The sequence below is a fragment of the Hyperolius riggenbachi genome, chromosome 2 (genome assembly GCF_040937935.1).
Source record: "Hyperolius riggenbachi isolate aHypRig1 chromosome 2, aHypRig1.pri, whole genome shotgun sequence".
Taxonomy (NCBI): domain Eukaryota; kingdom Metazoa; phylum Chordata; class Amphibia; order Anura; family Hyperoliidae; genus Hyperolius; species Hyperolius riggenbachi.
The window spans coordinates 198,938,850-198,946,031 of NC_090647.1; positions in this window are offsets into that span (position 1 = coordinate 198,938,850).

Here is a 7,182-nt window from a genome sequence, read left to right on the forward strand (position 1 = left end):
ATAGTAAATAGTGCATAATTTTTTATTAGGAGACAGGGCTTTACACAAAGTTCCCTGTTGATGTCAACTGCTGCATTAACTGCTGCTAAGTTCATGTACCCGTCATCGCACGTATGATTGCACGTATTTTCTGGGCATATCTGCCGACTTGATTGCACGTATTTTCGGGGCATATCTGCCGACTTGATTGCACGTATTTTCTGGGCATATCTGCCGACATGATTGCACGTATTTTCTGGGCATATCTGCCGACATGATTGCACGTATTTTCTGGGTATATCTGCCGACATGATTGCACGTATTTTCTGGGCATATCTGCCGACATGATTGCATGTATTTTCTGGGCATATCTGCCGACATCATTGCACGTATTTTCTGGGCATATCTGCCAACATCATTGCACGTATTTTCTGGGCATATCTGCCGACATCATTGCACGTATTTTCTGGGCATATCTGCCGACATCATTGCACGTATTTTCTGGGCATATCTGCCGACATGATTGAATGTATTTTCTGGGCAAATCTGCCGACATGATTGATTGTATTTTCTGGGCAAATCTGCTCACATTATGTGTATTTTCTTGAGAAAACCTGCATAATTATGTGAATTTTCTGGGGAAAGGGTCACCAAAACTTGGGCCCACTGTCTTTGTGTTGCACTTTTCAAGGGAACCTGAGGTGAGAATAATATTGAGCCTGCCATATTTCTCTCCTTTCAAGCAATACCAGTTGCCTGGTTGCCGTGCTGGTCCTCTGCCTCTTATTCTTTCAACCATAGACCCTGAACAAGCATGCAGCAGGTCAGGGGTTTCTGACAATATTGTCAGAACTGAGAAGATTAAGCTGCATGCTTGTTGCTGGTGTAATTCAGTTTATTACTGCAGCCAAATAGATCAGCAGGGCTGCCAGGCAACTAGTATTGTTTAAAAGGAAATAAATATGGCAGCCTCCATATCACTCTCACCCCGGGATCACTTTAAATTACAGTTAGCTCCGCCCTTATCCGGTCATTGCCACGCCCATTTTTTGCCGTGGGGGCCCCACAATTGATATTTTGCACAGGGGCCCACTGGCTGTGTCCGCCACTGGCTAAAGATGAAAGCATGTTTATGGACATGAGTTGTCAGGCATAAGATCCAGTAGGGAAATTATTGTTCTTTAGAATAACTGAAGATTTAACCTTCTCACTCGTGTCAATGGAGGACCAGTCAGTGGAGTTCCAGACTTTTCCCCGGCAGCTTCTCATGCATCGCATAATGATGCATCAGAAGGCAACGTCACTAGGGGGCTTTTCCTGATTGCGTCATTATGCAACGCATGTGAAGCCAGGGGGACAGTGGACGAAGAGAAAGGACGGGCCACGCAGCTTCCGGGCAGCACGCTGGGACCATACACCACCGTGGAACAGGTGAGATGTCCCCTATATGCCTTTCGCTGCGCCTACTCTGCTTTAAAAACGGCAGCAGAGGAGGTAGTCCACGGTTGCATGATGTCATCGCGGCGGGTCGGCGGCCATTCATATCGGCGGGTCGTTCGTAAGTCGGACGTTCGTAAACTGGGGACTACCTGTATACAAATGGCATCCTGAAGGCCAAGAGTAGACTTCTAGAGTTTTTGCTAGCCTCTGTTTTTTAGTTCTTGACGAATAATGTGGTTTAATATTTGTGTTCAGATTTGATTGGCTTTATGACATATAAGTATAATTAGCCAGGAAGGAAAGCTGACAATTCAAAGCTCTCTTGCAAGTATAGTCCCAGACTTACTGTATTATATATCTGGGTCCCAATATACTGTCTGTTATTTTGATCACACTTAAAAATAATACATCCCGAACTGCAAAGAAGAAAAAGAGAGGGTGTTTGCTCATACTAGACAGCACCCGATTTATAATGGCTGCAGAAATGTCTCTTGACAAACTTAAATGGGCAACACATACAAATTGCATCTGCATACCAGAATATGCAGGGTCTAAACCAACTATACTGCTCTCCCTGCAGTAGCCCACGCAAAATAATTTGCATCTCAACAGAGGCAACTCATGTAGGCCTCCTCGTTGCGCCCAAGAAAGGGGAAGCAGCACCAGTACCCCAAGCACACTCTCACCGCCCTGAAGCACCGTGACTGCACCCAGGGGAAGGGACAGAACAGAGAAAGTGTGTGTGTGTGTGTGTGGGGGGGGCAACCATAATTTCTTCTCTAAATTGTAATGATCCGCTCAGATGGCTGCACAGGCAGACAGCTGTTTGACCATTCCTCTAGTCTGTGGGCTGCAGGTCTCTGGAAGAGAGACCTGTCTTTTCTTTGCAAGTTTCAGACCTGCTCTGCTGCTGAGGAATTTGCATACATTTGTTATGCAAATTGCCCAGCTGCCTCCTTTGAAGGCTGGCAGTTTAAAAGCCAGGTTCTCCCAGAATCCTTTGCTGGTCATCCTTCATGGTTTGTTACTGATGTAGAGTATCAGCCCTATTTGTTTGCTAAAGTTATCTTAGAGTAATTATTGGGACTGCACTAGGCAGCTCCTCTAGTGCTAGTCAGGTTGCTTATCTGTTTTGTCTGTGTTGCCTCTTTGCTGCGATTGTCCTGTCGCCAGCGGTGGTCGACAGGAAATCGTTCTGTCTGTCTGGGGGTGCTAAACAGAGCAGCGGTTGCTACTGGTAGCCCCTTCTGTTCATCTGTTTGGATCGCACTAGCCTCTAGCGGTAGTGGCTGTGGATCCTTCTGATCTGTATTCTTGGAGTGTAAGCTGGAGCAGCGGATGCTACTGGCTACCTCATCTGTCTGTCTTGCAGTGGATCGTGCTAAACCTATTCTGTACTTGGTTCACACTCACTCTGGCGGAAAGAGCAGTGCATCTTGCTAGCCTGTTTCTGTACTTGGTTCACACTCGCTCTGGCGGAAAGAGCAGTGGATCTTTCCTGTCCTGCCCCTGATCCCGGATCGCACTCACTCTTGTGGAAGAGCGGTGGATCTTATCTGTCCTATTCCTGTTTTCTGTTCGTCTGTCTGTCTTGTCCTGTGTTTATGCCTGCTGTTGCCTGGTGTGAGGCAACCGATTAGCAAGCGTCTAAACAACCTGTTTGTCTGTGTTGATCACTTGCTTTCGCGAACGTTCATTCTGTCTGTCTCAGTCTAGTTGTGTTCGTTTGTATTACTTGTGGTTAGTTAGGGTGGTGTGCTTGTCTCTGTTGCGCTTATCGTGCGGAGACCGTGCCGTAAACGCGTTCGCTGTTGCGAATGAGTGCGGTGTTCGCGTTTAGCTAGCGTTTGTTGTTTTCCTTATCTCTCATTGTTGTTTGCTGTGTCTTTGCTACTCTTGTGCTCTGTCTTGATTCGGTCTTGTGTCACTTCTGGCAATCGCCTCTCTCGCGATAGCGTTCATACTTTGTTTCTGCTGATGTGTGTTCACCATCGCTGGGTGGTGACTAGTTTGGTGGACACACATTTAGTCTGTCTCTGTGCTCTCTCTCTTGGAGGGGTATCGTGTCTTACTTTGCCTTTATCTGTACAATTCCCATCTGGCATCTGTGGCCGTGCAGAGGCTGTGCTCGTCTGCACTCCACCGCTCCATCTGCCAGTGGGAATTGCCCTCTACAGGTGCATAGCACCTAACCTGGGTTCTACCTTAATTATACGCTTGTGGAGGATTTCCGCTGTGTCAGCGCGCATCTTGTGCGCTGACCACGGAAACTATTTCGCAATCATTACAGAATGACCAGCCAAACCAAAATTCCCAGGGTAGAGGGAATGTTCGATTTGCTTCAGATTTCAATTGTTACACAAAGGAAACAGTATTCAAACAGTGTGACCTGGGAGCGACATCACCGAGGGGTGGGGGGATGGGAGCGCAGACAGCCCCACCTGGGCATCTCCCCCCCCCCAAGAAGGAACAAATAACACTGAACTACCCGCCCCCCAAGAAGGAACAAATAATACTGAACTGCCCACCCCCCAAAAAGGAACAAATAACACTGAACTGCCCGCCCCCCAAGAAGGAACAAATAATACTGAACTGCCCGCCCCCCAAGAAGGAACAAATAATACTGAACTGCCCGTCCACCAAAAAGGAACAAATAACACTGAACTGCCCCCCCCCCCCCCAAGAAGGAGCAAATAATACTGAACTGCCCGTCCACCAAAACAGAACAAATAACACTGAATTGCAAACGAGAAACAAAGAGTGTATGTGCTTATACCAGGCAGCACCTGACTTGTAATGGTTGCAAAAATGTCTCTCAATAAATTTAAAGGCACAGCACATGCAAATTGCAACTTCATGCCAGAATATGCTATTCTCAAATCAGGGCTTCTTCTTTTTCTTGCATCAACAAGGAGGTCTACATGAGCACCCCTGTTGAGATGCAAATGATTTTATGTAGGCGCACTCCTGCAGTGAAAAGCAGTATAGTCCGTATAGACCCTGCATATTCTGGCATTCAGATGCAATTCACATGTGCTGTGCTTTTAAATTTGCAGAGACATTTCTGCAGCCATTTTAACTGGTTTGAGCACACACCCTCTTTGTTTCTCCTTTGCAGTAAAAATAATACATCTACCAGTGGAACTTATTATCTTTTCAAGGTAAAACAGTGTTTCAGACGGTTTTATTTTTCCACTCTCTGAGCTTGATGGATATGTCTCCGCTGCATCCTTTCTAAATCTGAACCCCATGATTTTACCTGACTAAATGTGTGGCTGTTATATGTGTAAAATAGAACATTTTCCTCTCAAGGACCAGTACAATTTTGAATAACTGAATGCTGAATGTTTTGTGCAAGAGCTATTAGGTGATTATCAGCTCAGAGTTCTCTTTTTTTTATAGAACTCTTGAAGCCCATCTCAAGTCAGAGATCTAAAAATACCACCTAATAGCTCAGTAAACAGAATACTTAAATTGTAACTTTTTTGTTTAAAATTATGCTTCTGCTCTAAACAACCCTTGAAATGCTGATTGTATACGCAAACACCTCAGTACTAGGCTCCAGGACGAAAGTAGCGTGTACCCTGCTCACTGCCCACACACGCACGCACGCACGCACGCACGCACGCACACACACACACACACACACACACACACACACACTATTTTAAACCAACCAAATTGGTCTTGGAGCTCAGATAAGCTATTTTGTATAGTTAACAACTGAATCTTCTTAACTCTTCCTGTACTGGAAACAATATCTGTGCTGCTAATGTTCTAGTTCTTAGCTGTACTACACATACAAAACATTATACCCATACGTTTATTTTCACTTCAGATTCCCTTTAGTGCAGGACAAAGCCCTGTGTTTACTGATTTTATATTTTTTGATTTGGATGCCTTGATAAAAAATATAGGTTTTATTGCTGCAGACTTTATCCACTGCAGTACTTGGATTCATCGTTTGAAGCAGAGAGAAATAAGAAAAGGCGATACATGGCAGTGGCTGCAAGCAAGACATCTAGAGATGAAGGTATTGGGGTCCTGGGGTGCCTCTTACTCTAATAGCAATCAGTGTGTGACTCTCAGGTCTGGAGGACCTTGTCCCAGCTCTGGTGAACAGTAGAGTTGGGCCGAACCTCCGATTTTAGGTTCGCGAACCTGGTTCGCGAACTTCCGCGGAAGGTTCGGTTCGCGTTAAAGTTCGCGAACCGCAATAGACTTCAATGGGGATGCGAACTTTGAAAAAAAAAAATAATTATGCTGGCCACAAAAGTGATGGAAAATATGTTTCAAGGGGTCTAACACCTGGAGGGGGGCATGGCGGAGTGGGATACATGCCAAAAGTCCCCGGGAAAAATCTGGATTTGACGCAAAGCAGCGTTTTAAGGGCAGAAATCACATTGAATGCTAAATGACAGGCCTAAAGTGCTTTCAAACATCTTGCATGTGTATACATCAATCAGGTAGTGTAATTAAGGTACTGCTTCACACTGACACACCAAACTCACCGTGTAACGCAGCGCAAACAGCTGTTTGTGTAGTGACGGCCGTGCTGGACTGGTGCGCACCATGGCGAGAGTGCAGGTTTTGGTGGCTTTACAGCCAATATGGTCGCCTGGCTGATGTAGCTGAATGACAGAACAGTGACTGTCCAGCTGATCAAATTTGGTCTGACCACAATGAGGCAACGACCTTATTATCGTGGGTGTGCCCCCCGAGACACTCATCTAGGCGCCGGTCATTGCTTCATTGTGATACGCAAGCCCCTTCACCACGGCAAGGTAATGATCACGAAGGGGAATGGGCGCATGTACATGCCTTTTCTTTTGTTGTTGCAGCTGCCCGCAGTGCAGCCAGAAAAATTAGGCAGTCATGTACACGCACCAGAAAAATTATTACAGCGGCCGCTGCTAGCAGCGGCCTAAAAAATTCAGCAATCCGCCTGGAGTCCCGGACCCTGTTGGTGGTGGCGGAGAAGGTAGTCAAGCGGCCTGCAGGCAGACATGCTGTGTGGAGGGACTGGGAGCGACTTAGTCTTCTTGGGGCAGGCCAGGCAGCCAGTCACACGGCGTGCAGGCAGAGATGCTGTGTGTGCGGGGACTGACTTAGTCTTGGGGCGGGCAGCAGCCCTCCGGGATCCATGCCTCATTCATTTTGATAAAGGTGAGGTACTTAACACTTTTGTGACTTAGGCGACTTCTCTTCTCTGTGACAATGCCTCCAGCTGCGCTGAAGGTCCTTTCTGACAGGACGCTTGCGGCAGGGCAGGAGAGAAGTTGGATGGCAAATTGGGACAGTTCTGGCCACAGGTCAAGCCTGCGCACCCAGTAGTTCAAGGGTTCCTCATCGCTGTTCACAGCAGTGTCTACATCCACACTTAAGGCCAGGTAGTCGGCTACCTGCCGTTCCAGGCGTTGGTGGAGGGTGGATCCGGAAGGGCTACGGCGAGGCGTTGGACTAAAGAACGTCCGCATGTCCGACATCACCATGAGATTGCTGGAGCGTCCTGTCTTTGACTGCGTGGACACGGGAGGAGGATTAGTGGCAGTGGTACCTTGCTGGCGTTGTGCCATCACATCACCCTTAAAGGCATTGTAAAGCATAGTTGACAGCTGGTTCTGCATGTGCTGCATCCTTTCCACCTTCCGGTGAGTTGGTAACAGGTCCGCCACTTTGTGCCTGTACCGAGGGTCTAGTAGTGTGGCCACCCAGTACAGCTCATTCCCCTTGAGGTTTTTTATACGGGGGTCCCTCAACAGG